Raw genomic sequence first — 17,862 nt, 5'->3', positions numbered from 1 at the left:
CAAGCCCGCCCCTCCTATGCCACGGGTGGGGTTCAAGGCCTGGCACTGATGTGGGTTGCCCACTGTTCTCTGCCAAGCCCCACTCGGCACCACCTGTGGTGCGGATTAAGAAGGGGCTATTTGGGTGGCAGAGATAAGCCTGGCATTTGTCAGCTGAGTGGGGCCTCCCCCCGCCCGCACCCCCCATCAGCCCGTTGATAGCAAGAGATCAGACACCAGAGGGTCCCCCTCCCTTTAGGCAATGCCTGTGTTCCACCAACTGGAATGTTTAGCCTACAAGATGCATCTAAACAGCTGTTCTGGATCACACCAATGGTGAACCCATGCCCAGGACCCAGCCTGCAAAGAGGGATCTGGCTTCAGAAAGCAGTAGCATAACACAGATAATTTTTTTAATTAATATTTTTATTGGAAAAAATAATTATAAAGAAATAACGTGATACAGAGGAAAAAAGATGGGAACAAATATGTGTATAAGGAAAAGAGACACAATGTGAAAATGCCATCTAATATACTCCCATAAATTCTTAAATAAATTGATAATAGTTTTATCCTAATGCATATGTAGCCTACTATATTCGGCATAAACTCATTCCAAACGTCATATTTATCCAAACAAAGTATACATCTGTAAGCACTCGGTTCATGTTGTCATATTGTCAGCCCATTGATTCAAGGGGGTCATATCTTTAATTCTTCCAGTTCATCAGTTTCTCTTGGCCACCATTAGGGCACGTGGAATCAATTCTGGTTGCCCCATTGTTAATTTCCATACAATGGGTATATAGTTCAAAAGAATACACTCCTCTGAAAGATTTTACTTTTTCTGCAGTCATAGTTGCACAGTCCAGCACTATCTCCCAAAATTTGGTTAAGTATAGAACACTGTACAAACATATGTTTCAGGGAGTGCATTGTCCCTGCCACATCTCCAACACAGTTATCTTAGTTACAGGTGGGTAGCCGTGTTGGTCTGCCATAGTCGAAACAAAATAGAAAATTCTTTCCAGTAGCACCTTAGAGACCAACTGAGTTTGTTCTTGGTATGAGCTTTGGTGTGCATGCACATGAAAGCTCATACCAAGAACAAACTCAGTTGGTCTCTAAGGTGCTACTGGAAAGAATTTTCTATTTTGTTTCGACAGTTATCTTAGCTAGTCTTTTTTATACAACCATAAAGGAGCCCCCTTGAGAGTCCCATGGACTGCAAGAAGATCAAACTTATCCATCCTTAAATAAATCAGCCCAGAGTGCTCACTAGAAGGACAGATCCTGAAGTTGAGGCTCCAGTACTTTGGCCACCTCATGAGAAGAGAAGACTCCCTGGAAAAGACCCTGATGTTGGGAAAGATGGAGGGCACAAGGAGAAGGGGACGACAGAGGATGAGATGGTTGGACAGTGTTCTCGAAGCGACTAGCATGAGTTTGGCCAAACTGCAGGAGGCAGTGAAAGATAGGCATGCCTGGCGTGCTCTGGTCCATGGGGTCACAAAGAGTCGGACACGACTGAACGACTGAACAACAACAACAACAACAGGAGCCCAATAGATTCCAAGTACAGTGGTACCTCGGTATACAAACTAAATCCGTTCCGGAAGTCCGTTCTTAAACCGAAACCGGTCTTAAAACAAGGTATGCTTTCCCTAATGAGGCCTCCTGTCGCCGGTGCCCTTCCACTGTTCGGATTCCGTTCTTAGACTGAGGTAAAGTTCGCAAACCGGGCCACTACTTCTGGTTTTGCGGAGTTCGTAAACCGAAGAGTTCGTAAACAGGGCTGTTCGTAAACCGAGGTACCACTGTATCTAAGGTATTGATTGGATCTTAAATTAAGACTTATACAACAGAAAACAATATTTAGCACAGGACAGAGCAGCAATAATCAGAACTTGCTGCTTCCTGCTACCCACGCCCATCTGGCAGCTTCAGATATTAAGGACAACTTAAGAACGAAAGCAGATGCTCAGAGAATCCTAGGATCTCTTTATATTTTTTTAATGTGCCAGCTTATTTTTCTTGTCAAAGTTCTATCTGCCCAGAAATTTATGCAAGGAAGCGTTTTCAATTAACAGTCTGCTGCGGACCCAGGAGAGGAGAAGTCTTAGAAAGCTGTGGGGAAGTGGGGACCTTTGGTCATCACAATGGCTTAATTGGGGAAAGATCTAGGAAGAGGTGCTGTGCTCAATAGGCCTGAGCTGTTTTGTTTCTTTGAATAAAGAGTTAACCTTACCTAACACCCTGTGAGTTACTACTGCTGACCTGTTCCAGCCACTTGCCCTGACAGGGAGATTTGAACTAAGCAAAAACTCTTGAGGAAAAAGTGGAGCAAAGCTTGGAGCATCCCGCAGGTCTGCATTTGATCTGCATGCTGATATAAACAATTAAAAATCGGCGTGTATACCTAGTTCATTTTGACCATAAGGCAGAAATTCCTTTGCTTATACAGGAAGGAAGGAAGGAAGGAAGGAAGGAAGGAAGGAAGGAAGGAAGAAGAAGAAGAGTTTGGATTTGATATCCCGCTTTTCACTACCCGAAGGAGTCTCAAAGCGGCTCACATTCTCCTTTCCCTTCCTCCCCCACAACAAACACTCTGTGAGGTGAGTGGGGCTGAGAGACTTCAGAGAAGTGTGACTAGCCCAAGGTCACCCAGCAGCTGCATGTGGAGGAGTGGAGACACGAACCCGGTTCCCCAGATTACGAGTCTACCGCTCTTAACCACTACACCACACTGGAAGGAAGGAAGGAAGGAAGGGTGGTTTTGACTTGTTTCAAAATTATTCCTTACAAAGTGTCGAAGGGATTGCATCAAATGATCCTGAAATCAATGTGTGTGGGAGTTTTTTTTGCCTAGAATCATAGAATTGTAGAGTTGGAAGCATTCTGTGAATCATCTGGTCCCACTCCCTGCAATGCAGCTGTCCCATACAGGGATCGGATGTGCAACTTTGACATTATCAGCACCATTCTCTAACCAACTGAGCTATCCAGTGTATCCAAGACAGCATACACCTTTCAGAGCTGCCAAGAGGGTGGTGAGGCAGGTACTGATGTTCCAGGCCCACTGCCAACCGGGGCACCCGACTTTTGAGATTTAATTTAAAAATAAAATAAAATAAACCGACTTGGTGGAACGGTCTGTCACAAGAGACCAGGGCCCTGCGGGATTTGGCATCTTTCCGCAGGGCCTGCAAGACGGAGCTGTTCCACCTGGCCTTTGGGTTTGGCTTCAGTTTAACCCTGATGTTTCATTCTTTTGGTGTGATTGGTGGGCTACTTAAAAATGAGGCTGCAGTCTAAATTAAATTTTAAGTTGTATTTTAATCTGTATTTTAATGAATTGTTTTATGTTTCTGTTGTGGTTTTATTGGTGTTAGCCGCCCTGAGCCCAGTCTGGCGGGGAAGGGTGGGGTATAAAAAAATTTATTATTATTATTATTATTATTATTATTATTATTATTATTATTATTAAAAGTAAAAAAGTAAGCCCCTAGGCCAACTAGAAAGTGGTGAAGCAAAAGTGTGCAGATAATCTTCTAAGCAATTTCTGTATAATGAGCAAGTCTGGCTGTTCCTGTCCTTTAATGCTTTTACTAGCCAGTGAATGAAGTCAAGAGCTGTGATTGACAAGTCCGTTGTTTCGACTCTAGGCAATAACAATCCCTGGGGTCCCAAAGAGCTGCTTCCCCCCCCCTCCTTCTAGTGCACTTTTCCTGCTTCCGTCTCATTTTCTAGTGCCTAAAATCTCCTTGGTTTCCCCCCCCCCCCAAAAAAAGCAACCAGGATGCTTTTTTCCCTGTGGTGGGTTCGTCTGAGATCAGGTACTCCTTCAATTACTACTCTACAAGAATGTGGTTAGATATTAAAGACTGTTCCCCGCCCCCATGACAAATGCAAAATGTGAAAACTTTGTTAAGAGGCTTAGGCACTCACTAAGAATTCACTTAACAGTAGAATGCTTTACATGTCTACTCAGAAGTAGGTCTATTTGTGTTTCATGGGGCTTACTCCCAGATAAGTGGGCACACAATTGCAGCCTAGGTATTGGTTATGTTCAGTACTATTTTTCTATAAAAAGAGGTGCCGGAACTCACCATAAACACCCTCATCCCCTTAGAACGGCAATGGCGCCCACCTGAGAAGTGCCAGAACTGAGTTCTGGCTGGAAAAAAGCCCTGGTTATGGTTGGCATTGGGATAAATCAGGGGTCTTGTAACAGCTATGACACAAAGCAGATGCATCTTTTATGCAAATCTGGTTCCCCTTCCGTGAGTTGGTTGGATGGCCCAATCCACACACTACTCCCATAAAATCCTGTTGGGACGCCTGAAGTCTTTGGGATCTTATTACCCCTGTGCCATAGAACAGCAGGAAGTGGGAAGCCATTTGGCAAACAGGTGAAGCAGTCTGGAGCTCAGAAGAGCTGGAAGTCTCCACCAATCTCCTTGGTGAGATCTGTATTTTATTACTTTTTTGCAAGCTGAGCAGATCCCAGCTTGGGAATCCAATGGAACCGTTCTGTTGCAAGGGAGGTTGCAGCATGCAACATACTAGTTCTGTCCTACTCCTGCCATTTTGTGTGGCAGCAGAGTCCTTAGTTAATGCTCTTGTACTCAGGCATGTTGCCAAAAAGAACCATGCTCTGCCTACTGGCTCTGTCCACCCTTTTGTGTGATAAGCATACAACACAGAGGTCAAAGCTGGACAAATGGGTAGAATCCTCTTTCTCCTCCCCGTTTTTTCAGAGTGCCTTGAATAAAATTATATGACAAGTATGGGCCAGTCCTTTGTTACGAGCAAATTAACATGCAGTGAATTAACAGAAGCTACCACTACTATTCTCCGACTTCTCGATTTTATCTTCTTGTAAGGGCTTTCCAATATCTCCTTTGTTCCTCTCATGCCTCAACACCATCCTTTCATCTTGGCATTACACAGTTATTGCTGCTGTTGTTGTTGCCAGTTTATAATTCTTGGCCCATGCAGCTTTTTGAAATGGAGAACAGGTGAGAATGGTTTTTAGCCAATATGCAGGATGCGCTTCGCCAGGTGGAAAGCTTGACAATATTTCGTTTCATTTGTGAATCACTTCCCATGAAACATCCCAAAGCAATTAATATATATATACTGTGTGTGTGTGTGTGTGTGTGTGTGTGTGTGTATACCATTTCAAATCCAATACAGATAGAGGGCATTTCTGGATGACATGTTTGTTGAACATCATATGTTTGCAGGGAGACTAGACAATGTTGGCTATTTAATGAGCATTTATTCTGATTTACTTGTGGGAAGCTGAGGTGACATTGCATCAAGGAAAGTGTTATCTCACACTTTCCAGTGTGTGTGTGTGTGTGTGTGTCTGTCTGTCTGTCTGTCTGTCTGTCTGTCTGTCTGTTTGGCTTGTTGTAAGTCACTTGAGCTTACCTTGGGCAAGATAAGATGACTAACAAATTATTATTATTATTATTATTATTATTATTATTATTATTATTATTATTATTCCAGTGCATTTTCCTTTTACTTTCCTTGCTGCAAAAAGTCCGATCTATTCAGGAAGCGAGTTTGCTTTGCAAGACTCGCCAATCAGTTTATAATTGCACAACCTAAATTTGCTGGTACGTGATTGAATCCCACCCAAAAAAAGAGTTGGGAAGTGTCCACAAAACTGGAATAAACTACAGCAAACCTTTTTAGAACTAAAATATCCGCCTGATGAAGTTAAACAACAGATCAACAGAGCCAGAGTGTTAACCCAGAAAGAACTTGCCGCAAGACAGACCCAAAAAAGAAAACAACAGAACACCACTAGTAATCACATACAGGTCACAAGTTAAAACAGTACAATGCATCATCAGAGACCTAGACAATGACAGTTCTCTTTCTCAAGCTCTGGGAGGAAGACATTTCATCGCGTACAGACAGCCACCCAATCTTAAACAACTCCTCACCCACAATAATACAACAGGACTCAACATGGACACTGGTACCAGAGCCTGCAATAAACCCAGATGCCAGCTTTGCTGCCACATAAACCCGGACAACACCATTACTGGCCCCAACAACATCAAACATACCATCTCAGGACTATTTAATTGCTCATCTTCTAACGTTGTGTATGCAATCAAATGCCAACTTCAGCTCTCTATATTCAGCTCTCTATATTGGACAAACAGGCCAAACCCTATGCCAAAGGATAAATGGACATAAATCTGATATCAGGAATCACAAGACAGAGAAACCAGTATGAGAACACTTCAATCTCCCAGGACATTCTATACAAGATCTCAAAGTAGCTGTCTTAATACAAAGGAATTTCAGAAATAGACTGGAAAGAGAAGTTGCTGAATTGCAACTCATTACCAAACTCAAAACCACAGAGAGACCTGGTCTGAACAAAGACATTGGATTCTTATCTCATTATACATGACAAAGCTATCTTTAGCCATCTCACCCCTTGCTTTTTCCTTTAGGACTAATTGCATTCGTTTACAGTCATCAACAGGTTTTCCACACCCATCAGCCAATCACCCATTCCCACCACCCTTCTGAGTAATACCCCTCCTCACTCTCTCACTATATATAAGGGTCTGGTGACTTCTATTTCAGTGTATCTGAAGAAGTGTGCATGCACACGAAAGCTCATACCAAGAACAAACTTAGTTGGTCTTGAAAGTGCTACTGGAAGGATTTTTTTATTTTTTATTTTTGTTTGGAATAAAAATATCCACTTAAAAGATGTTGAAATGGTAAGGTCTTCAGCAGATGTCCTAAAGCAGGCTTCCTCAACCTCGGCCCCCCAGATGTTTTGAGACTACAATTCCCATCATCCCTGACCACTGGTCCTGCTACCTAGGGATCATGGGAGTTGTAGGCCAAAAACACCTGGAGGGCCGAGGTTGAGGAAGCCTGTCTAAAAGGCTCTAGAAATGGCAAGATGCCTTCTCCCACCTCTCAGCTTTTTTAGCCAATGAGTGACATCAGAACTGAAATTGACAAGTGTGTTGTTGGGACTCTAGGCCAGGAGTGGGGAACCTCTAGCTCCCAGGAGACCATTTCCCCCAAACCACGCCCACCTGCCCATCAGCTGATGTCACTGGGTCACATGACATAGGTATTTCTTACACAGCCCCAGGGAAGGTGCAGGAGAGGCTGCCCTAGCAATTTTCTCAGGGGTTGATGGTTTTGTCAGGAGCCGATGAGAACTGTTCTTCTTGACCTGAATATCCTCCTGCCTTGTAACTTCTCAAAAGCAGCTGCAATAGCTGTGGTCAGAAGGCAAAAGGACCCCCTTGGCAGAACGAGCAACACAGCAGGGCTGCATTTTGAAGTCAGTGAAGTAATACACAGCACCATCCAAAAAGGCTATTAAATTACCTCCTTGCCCCTTTGCTCCTCCAATAGAGCTGCTTCCCGATCAAGACTCTAAGCAAATAATTAGACCACAGGGAGTTGTGCCAATGCAAGGAATCCCCTCTCAGATACTAGAACCCCACTGTGGTTGGAAGGCATCTGGTTGCCACGGTAACATTCCCAGCTCCTCTTAGAGGAGCCTCATGGGCATGTCTCAGGTAAGGTAAATGATAGGAGCAAGCAGCTGAGCTTGGATCCAAACAGGCGGCCGAGACATTAGAGGTTTCTGCTCACCTCTTGCCCACAGTCCCCGGATTTTCCTCTAATTTCAGGAACCAATTTGCACCCATGCTCTTCAACCTCTCCCAGGCTGCGTTGCACTGTCAATATTGTTTGTGCGATGAAAGTTTATTCCTGCATTGCAAGGGGGTTGGACTAGATGACTCTCGGGGTCCCTTCTGTCTCTGCAACTCTATGATTCTATGAAAGTGGCTCGGTCACCCTAGCACCGCACAACAAATTCACCTTTGTCCTTTAAACCGACTTCTTGCCTTTTATAAAGTGATGAGGTGAACAAACAGTGAGACAGAAGACAAGGAGAAACCCAGCTGCAAGCTAACTGGGATGGATGCTTATTGTCATATAACCACCCCATAAGCAAATCAGAATGAATGCTCAACAGAGACTTTGGGTCTTTTCAGGCACATTGATTATGGAGCTATTTGAAGGGAGATTTGATGACCACTGGCTATTTAATGAGCATTCATTCTGCTTTGTTTGAGGGGGTGTCAGATGCTGCTGCATCAAAACTAATGTGACCTCCCTGGCAAGAACATGGAAAGGTGAGGAGGTACCAACAGTGGAAGAATGGCAAATGAAGATGATGGACTATATGGAACTCGCAGAACTGACCGCCAGAATCCGGGACCAGAGGGAGGAGAAGGTGTCACAAGATTGGAAAAAATTCAAAGACTATTTAGTTAAATCAGTAAAATTGAACATTTGAGCAGAATTAAATAGAAGATCGGCTTTAGTAGGTTTATGTTAGATAAATCTGTTAGGAAGAAATTTTTGTGTGATGATTTATTTGTTAGAAAATATGTTAAGATTCGGTGTTTAAGTTAAGATTTATATTTGATGAGGTATTTGATTAAGTAAAGTTAAGCATATTAAAAATTGGGCAAATGTTAATGGAATAAGATACAAAGCTACCTAGAAGATAGATATGATTTTGAAGACAGTGGAGGGAATGGGGGAAGCCCCCAAAACAGAGAAGATAGTACCAAGAAAAGTAAGAAGATAAGTGTTAGTTTAAGGTTTGTATATGTTTCTCTTTATTGTTATTGTTTGATTGTGTTTATGTATTGTGTTTTTATAGTGTTAATGTTGGTGTTTATGTTATGTTTTCTTTTGTGTTAATGGAAAATAATAAAAATCTTATATATATAAAAAAAAAACTAATGTGACCTCCCACTTTCCATCACTTTCCTTAGTGGGGAAAAAACCCTCCAATGTTTTGGGGATCTTGTTGTGCAAGACCTCCTGATCAGCTAGAATTGCACACCCTGAGTTTGCCAGTATGTGATTAAAACCTACCCAAAAACAGCGACAATCTGGAGGCTCCCTGGATATAATCCAAATGATGTGTTAATCATGGTGCGAGCAAATAAGAATGAATGCTTGATAAACAGGTCACCTGGAGGTGCCAACACACACACACACACACACACACACACACACACATTCTCCAAATAGAAGGATCCTTGCTGAGGCACAAATAACATTTCAGCACAGAGTACCTCCTTCAAGATGGATATGAAAGAGAGAAGCACCTCTTGCAGAGCTTGACCAGCTACCTAGCTGAATCTTTTGCCAGGTATGCTCTTTCCATGGGAATTGAGGCTCACAGAGAGCTGGGTGCGAGGAGTGGCAGCATTACGATGGGACAGTAGCTCGGTGCCAAGAGGTGGGTGGGATCACAGGACGGTGAGCCCATGTGGAAACTCTGATGCCCTTGAACAGTAAGTAATATCCCCCAGGCAGCAGCTGTAAGGCTCACCACCTGTTGTGCTGTTGATTTGTTCTCCCCAAAATAGGCCAGGAATCATGATCTCTCTGCTCTTCCCCCACTGGCTGGAATAATTCTCTACCTGGCACCAAATCAAAGGCTGCCTAGTGTCCCTGCCTGTAGTGGCACTCTCCTTTGGGTAAGGGTTTCATCAGGTCGCTGAAAGAATGGTGTTTAAATACAGAGAGGAAGCAAAGAGAGTCCCGTCTCCTCCTGAGGAATATGTGACTCACCAGCTATATCCTATGCAATCCACAAGGGAGAGATTGAATCAGCTATGGGAAAGGTTGCTTTGCACAGAGCATTGGGGGCTGGAAGAATAGCATTGTGAATCTTTCAGTCCAGAAACCAGAGGGGCAGAACCTGTAACCCCAACGGCGCAGTGTGCAGGGGGCCACAGGGGCAGTCGCCCCGGGTACCAAGTTGTTAGGGGCGCAAAATTTCAACACCCAATGCTGTCTCAATACAGCTGTGCGCTTCCATCGTTGGGTTCCGTTGAAAACGGGTTCTCCATGCAAACCAGGAAGTGACCTCTCCAGACAAGGAAATGACTCCTCTTATCATTGCCGCTGTGATCTTCTGGGTGACGCGGACACCGTTAGGCAGTTAAATGCACATGTGAACTCTGTCCTTTCCCCTCCCTCCGCAGCCCGGGGCACTGGCAACCCACGCTACGCCACTGCACCAAACTACAAATCATAGAATTGTAGAGTTGGAAGGGACCCCGAGGGTGATCTAGTCCAACCCTTTGCAATGCATGAGTTTCAACTAAAGCATTTATGGCAACTGGCTTTAAAACCTCCAATGAAAAAACAGCAGGTTTCTTTGATAACAATTCATTAAAGAAATATGAAACCGATATAATTGTGAGTTGTAGATACATAAGAACATAAGAGCCTGCTGACATACCCTCCAACATTCCTCCAATGAAAATAGGAAGTCCTAAGGAAAAGCGGAACATAGTAGGTGGATTTCAACCCAGGTCTCTGAGCCACACTGGACCAACAATTATAACTATCAGCCTGAGTTGGGGAGGGCTCAACTCACGGCCATGTTCTTTCAATTATGTTGGCATTGCCCTCCCTTCCTTGGAGAAAAAACATGGGCCTCCAAATCTTTGAGGCTACTTTCGAATCCCAAGTTGCCCTTTAAAGTTATGATGAGCCAGGAGAACATGAAGTTCAATCCGTCACCCAAGAGCCAACACAAAACTTTCCTCCAAGGATCAATGCCAGGCGAGGCGGCAGCTCTTCTGGCCAGATCCAGTTAATAGGCGGGCTGCCTATGTGAAACATCTCGGTTATCCTGAAAATCAGGAGTGATGGGTCGGCGGTCGGATGTAGCCAATGAGACGAACTCGGAGCAAAACACCCTGCCTCAGTGATATACCTTAAGCTTCTCAGCGGGTCCCCTGCCTCAAAGCCATGACATGGAACTACTTGTACAGTGTGGTGACCCGCTGGCATGATGCCCACGCTGAAAGAATGTGTGTGCCTGTCTCACACCTACACATAACCAGCACAGATATTATTCTTAGTAATACAGTGGTCACTGTGCCTCATTAGATCATCTATTTTAAAAAAAGCAAGAGCTTTTATATATTTATTAAACTTATTAGTTGCTTTCTTTCTTTTTTTTACAAAAGTAACTCAAGGAGACTCGGGTGACAGGCAGATGCTCAACAGATGCAGCACTGCCAATCATGGGTGCCTCCACGCTGAAACACTACACCTTTGTGGAGTGCAGCTGGCGATACCCTACCCACAAAGTAAAAATCCAGCAGCAATCTTTAATAGTATAATAATTTTAGTATTTGTACCCCGCCAATCTGATTGGGTTGCCCCAGCCACTCTGGGCAGCTTCCAGCATATACAAAAACATAATAGAACATTAAACACAAAAAACTTCCCGATACAGGGCTGCCTTCAGATGTCTTCTAAAGGTTGTATGGTTATTTATCTCCTTGGCATCTGATGGGAGGGCGTTCCACAGGGTTGGTGCCACTACTAAGAAGGCCCTCTGCCTTGTTCCCTGTAACCTCACTTCTTGCAGTGAGAGAACCGCCAGAAGGCCTTCGGAAGACCAGTGTCTGGGCTGAATGATGGGGGTGGAGATGCTCCTTCAGGTATACAGGGCCAAGGCTGTTTTGGGCTTTAAAGGTCAGCACCAACACTCTGAATCGTGGAAACAAGAGGTTTACAGCTCCAGAGGTTGGTTCATGTTTCCATGAAAGTAGCCCCTTTGACAGAGGTGGTATTGCATTCTTACAAAGCAGGTAGCACTAGTGTCTATTTGGAGAGGAGTGTGCAATGGTTACCTTTCTCCGAAGGTCACACCTGACTCCTTAAGTGCTCAGTAAGTAGTAGGTCGCAACTGGGTCTTCTTCTCTGCCTCCCCAGAACGCCTGGCAGCAGCGAAATATTCTAGGCTTCATGAACTTGTCATTCGTATACATTCGGTGCCACTCTTGGAACGAGACAGCCCTACCCCCTGGCAATGAGATAATAAAGGAAGCGATGTACAAGTGCCTGGTCCTGTAGGAAAGGCAAGCTCCCTCCAAGATGAGCGTGTGTGAGAGTAAACAGCAGCAGCAGCTCCTTATTCTCAACCGTCACAAAGTCATGTTCCCAAACAGTCTCGATCCTGGGCTCGTCAGAAAGGCAGCCCTGGTCAGAGAGAGCACAGTCACCTGACCCCCTCGCCCCCCGCACATACTTGGGAACATGTATCTTCCCAGGGAACATGGGATGTTCTAATTAATAGAGGGTGTTAATCGCGGCAAATCTGTTGGGAGCTGCATGCTGGCAATGGGCGAAGCCAGAGACAAACGTGCTCTCTGGATTAATTCATCTAAAATAAAGATCTTTACAAAGAAGCTATCAATCGCCAAGCAGAGTTCCCCTCACAGAGCTATCATTCCCAGTTCCTTGGGAAGAGGGGTTGATTGTTCAACCACTCAGGGGGGCAGATAGGGGTCTCCTAACAGCTCTCAGCACCCCTAACAAACTAGCTTGTTTCCCTACACCTATGGTACAGAAGGACCTTATCAGGATCTAACAAGGAAGATCAGGGAGGAATGCCAAGGTTTTTACGATGTGTGGGTGGAAGGAGAACTCTGTGGCGGATGCCAGCCCTGGTTTTGTGGTCATTAAGGATCTGTTGTCTCTGTTGAAGAGGAATCTAAATGAATTTTAATGCTAGCTGCAGCACACTTTATGAGCCAACAACGGCAGCGAGCGCACCAGATATGCCCCACTGTCTTTGGGTTTATAGACAAGGGAAGAATACACCTACGTACACAGATCTGGGGAACCTGGCTCAATCAGCATTCCCACCTGCATGTACAAAGATCCTTAAAAGACCAATGCACATAGTTGGATGCAAGGGCACTGGCTTGCCCCCGTGATTGAGGGGACTCGTGCCACACGACATCACTTGGGCTCCCATGCTCCTTGCTGACGTCACTCGGGGAACGTGCAAGTGCGGTGAACCCAACTCCCCTTCCTTGACCAGGGACCCAGGTAGCGCTGTGGGTTAAACCACACAGTCTAGGGCTTGCCGATCAGAAGGTTGGCGGTTCGAATCCCTTTGACGGGGTGAGCTCCCGTTGCTCGGTCCCAGCTCCTGCCCACTTAGCAGTTAGAAAGCACGTCAAAGTGCAAGTAGATAAATAGGGACCACTCCGGCGGGAAGGTAAACGGCGTTTCCGTGCGCTGCTCTGGTTCGCCAGAAGTGGCTTTGTCATGCTGGCCACATGACCCGGAAGCTGTCTGCGGACAAACGCCGGCTCCCTTGGCCTATAGAGCGAGATGAGCGCCGCAACCCCAGAGTCGGACACGACTGGACCTAATGGTCAGGGGTCCCTTTACCTTTACCCCTTCCTTGAAAATTTTGAGGGGCCCTAAACCCCCCAGCCCTCCCTAGACAGCTCCCCTGGCAGTATGACAGCAGTACCAATGGTATATGGAGCATGTTTTCTATGATCTCAACCGCATCAAGAGCATGAGAAGCATTACGATGGAGGCAGAATATGACCGGGAAAAGACAAGAGTGGCTGCATCCTTCTGCTGGCAAGGAATCTAACCAGTTCCTTTCGGGACATGTGTGTGTGTGTGTGTATTCTGAGAAGGGACCCTGAATAATATAGGGTGTTCAGCTTTGTGGGTGTGGAATGTTCCGTTCCATCTCAATTCACAGCGGGCGAGGCAGGAAGGGGACTTGGGGGGGGGGACATTTTGCATGCTGGCCGGTCGTGGGTATCTGCTCCCTGCACAGTGGCAGCATTGAGGGCTCGGTGGAACAATGCGTGGGCGGGAAGGGCCATAAATTCAGATGCACGCACAGAGCTCATGCAGCCAGAAAGGCTGGGTCTTCATGGGCAAGGCAAGTTCTTGCCAAAAATCAGACACAATGGCATCTCTCCTCTGTTTTGACGGCAGACTTGGGAGGCGCAAAGCAGCTCCTGGCTCAGAGGAAATCGGTTTTGTTCACCTTTGAATCAGAAAGTACCCAGTTCGCACAGCGATCCTTCGAAATTTGCACTGTGAATGCCGTTCTCCAACCAAAACAAGGCATTTAAAGGATGCATATGTGCATAGAGAACACATATATTTAGTGCAAAGAACATCCAGAAATGCATTGTGTAGAGGGAAGCAGTTTCCAAAAATGTGTGCATTAGTTGCAACCGAAAGTGTGTTTATTAGGAGACAATTTTGCACCAAGGTGCTGAAGAATTTCCATGAGGATTAAAAAACATAGTGAGGAAACGTGGACAGCTGAATTTAAGAGTGGAAAAATGAGAAACTGAGAGAACCAGCACTGACAGATCTGACAATCCCTGGCCTGGCTACAGAGGGGAGCCCCTGGAAAGCAAAGTTCTGTTTCCTTTGCAAACGCTGAGGCTGTGTACACACCATATGTTTGAAGTACCTTCATTTAAAGCACATTCCCAACTCAAAAGAATCCTAGGGACTTTATAAAAGCCTGTTAAAGGTGCTAGGAACTGTTATGAGGTTAACTGCAGTTCCCATGATTCTTTTTTGGAGGTCGGATGTAACTTAAAGGACTTTGAATGTATATCGGTGTGCGTGAAGCCTTGAAACATTGGTAGGGAGGACCACTGGGGACCACTCCCCTTTGTTTCCACCCCAATACAGGGGTATTGACTGCATGCCGCTCCGTAGCCAAAGTATGAGGAATCCTGAGCCAAGCGGAACTGCTGCTGCATCCCATGACTTGTGCACAATGCTCCTGTTAAGTTAACACATCCCAAAATAGGATTTTCTCCCCACCCAACCGCCCGCCCCTTTCTCTACTCTCACCATAGCTGCGCTGCCGATTCAAATTCTATAGGCTTTTGACAATTTTATTGTCTTCCTTCCAGTTAAGCAGAGTGGCGAGTCCAGATTCTCGGAGAGGGCATGGTAATGCCTGCATTATTTCCGTTGAATCTGAGGCCCTGGCAGTGAGATGAGCTGCCCCTCCCCCGACCGTTTGCCCTCTCCAAGCTTGGGGGGGGGGGAGGAGAGAGAGAGAGAGAGAGAGGGAGAGAGATAATGAAAGATGAGCCTTGGTCGTGCCAAAACGCTTTTCTGTGAAGGGTGTGACTGGCAAAGACTGTACATACTGTACTTGGAGGAAACCTGATCTTAATGAGAACATCTGTGGCAGAATAATTCCCATTCCCACTCAGAGCATGCTCAGGCAACTGTTTTCCTTCCCTCCCCCTGACCCTGTGAGGGGGGCTCCCCTCCAGCAGGAGGAGGTCAGGTTAGCTCCAGGGGAGCTCCATTCACCCTCAAAATTTCATAGAATCATGGGACTGCATAGTTGGAAGGGACCCCCACCCTCACCCCGAGGGACTTGTCCAAACCCCTGCAGTGAAGGGATCTCAACTAGACCATCCAACCTCTGTTGAAAAACCTCCAAGGAAGGAGAGCCCACCACCTCTCGTGGGAGTCCGTTCCCACTGTTGAACAGCTCTTGCTGTCAGAAAGTTCTTCCTGATGTTTAGGTGGAATCTCCTTTCTTGTAACTTGGAAGCCATTGGTTTGGGTCCTTGCCTACAGGGCAGGAGAAAAAAGCTTGCTTCACCCTCCATGTGGCAGCCTTTAAGATATTTGAAGTTGTCCGTTTTCCCATCAAATGTTTTGGGCAATAGACTTTCCAATGGTCAAATCTCCCTCCTTTGCGACTGTAATAGTGGTGCCATAGAATCCTTACAGCATATTTTTTTTTGCTGCCCAATTCATTCGGCAGCTTGGTCCAAATTTTTGGTTCCACTTTTGAAGAAAACCCAAGATGGAACTCAGGATGCTAAATTAATTTACTTATTAAATGACGAGGAACCAAATAGAACCCATATGGTTGCTAGGTTTTTGACTAATGTGCCATTTACAAAGAAGAGGAATGGTTCTCTTCCCATTTATGACAATGCAGAAAATAATTAAGACCTATTATTGGTGCGATAAAATAGCTGATAAATTAATTTTAACAGGTTTTTATTTTAATTAAAAAAAACTAGTTCAGTTGGACTACCCAGATCTCAGTGTGACTTAGATGGAAGGGTGTAAATGGGTTGCTTTAAAATTGTTTTCGTACTGTATTGTTTAAATTTGTTAAATTGTTTTACTCTGTGTGTATTATGATGAATGTGTTTTACGATGTGATATGGGCCACATGGCCGAAATAAACCTACCTACCTACCTTTGAAGTTGTCTATCATATCTCCTCTCAGTCTCCTCTTTACCAGGCTACAGGTACCCAATCCCTCAACCGTTCCTCATAAGGCTTGGTTTCAAAGAGGGTGCTCCAAAGCTGTGTTTGCCAAACTTGGGTCTCCAGCTCATTGCAGACTACAATTCCCATCATCCCTGACCACTGGTCTTGCTAGCTAGGGTGTTGTAGTTCAAAAATAGCTGGACTACAACCCCTAGATGTAGTGCGTTTTCTGCCTCTTGGGCAACTCTTCCAGTATTCTGGTCTGAAACTTAACCATACTCAACATTACCCATGATTTGTAGTTGGAGCTACAAATCCCAAATGTACACTGAAAATAATGGTTTAGTTTCCTGAGCTAAGCCTGCCCTGGAAGGGCATGTTAAAAGATATATCAGTGCGTCCTCCTTTACCCTCTTCATGCAGAGAAGTTAGAGAGATGGGGAAACTTGTTTGCTCAGGGTAGATTTAATACTTGGTCTGATGCAGATGTAATGTTTTGCAAACCAACCACAGCTAATGGTTTCACATCCTGGTTTTATGGTCAGGGTTTCCCAAATCTGGGTCTCCAGCTGTTTTGGGACTACAACTCCCATCATCTCTATCTACCAGGAGTAGTGGTCAGGGATAATGGGAGCTGTAGTCCAAAAACAACTGGAGACCCGAGTTTGGGAAACCCTGGTCTAAATCATGGTTTAGGTATTCAAAGTTCAATGGAGGCTTAACCATGGTTGAGGAAAACAATTCACGGTTATGTATTACGTTAAGCATTATGTATTATGCTAAGTATTGTGTCTGCATGACGCTAAAGTAAACCTATAGATGCCTGGAGCCAGATTCTTTGTCTTCAGGGGATGAGGACCAGGACCCTGAAGCAGAAGTGGAAGGACACATGCAGGAGACCAACCCCAGAAGTGCTTCCACTGGTGGAGCTTGTGATACAAGTGCCCCCTCTGGCCTGAGGATCCTGTGTTGCTATCCTCAGACTCCATCACAGAGGCTGAAACCAGAGTCTCCCCTGCTCTGCCAGAATAGAAGACTAATGGAGCTAGGATGCTGGAACTGAAAAGTGATGTTCAGCAGAGAGTGAAGATGCACTTGCTTCCGCTCTATAAGGTCCGGTCTCAATGTGATGCTTGCTGAAGCAGCCTCAGAGTTCTGCTCTCCTATAGCACAGCCTAAGCCCTGCCTGGAACTGCACCAGACATTGCTTTCCCTGAGATCAGTACCTGACCAAAAGCAATAGCCTGCTAATGGATTGAATGACTTTAACATCAAAGTGTGTAACATGCAGCCCAACCACACTACCGTAAGATTGGGTCATCCAGCCCAAACCTCCAGTGGTGGTGGCCTGTCCTCTATGTGTGATGGATCTTATTGGGTTCCAATTGGTCCTTCTCTCCCCCCCCCCACTCTGAACAATAATGATTGTTCCATCTCCTGCTGTGACACCGCATCTTGCTGATAAGTTTTCTCTCACATCCATTCAGATTCAGGTGCCTCCTGTGGCATCCTCAGTCTCTGACTATAGCAACCACTAGGGTGATTTGTTACTATGTATGAAGGATGGTCCATGGGGTCACGAAGAGTCGGACATGACTGAACAACAACAACAATGAAGGATGCAGACAGGGCCCTTTTCTCTGTGCATCAGGTAACCTGGACCCCAACTAAATACAGTGGTACCTCGGTTTACAAACTTAATCCATTCCAGAAGTCCGTTCTTAAACCAA

Source organism: Lacerta agilis, chromosome 2 (assembly GCF_009819535.1).
Source record: "Lacerta agilis isolate rLacAgi1 chromosome 2, rLacAgi1.pri, whole genome shotgun sequence".
NCBI lineage: Eukaryota > Metazoa > Chordata > Lepidosauria > Squamata > Lacertidae > Lacerta > Lacerta agilis.
This window is presented reverse-complemented; position numbering follows the sequence as displayed.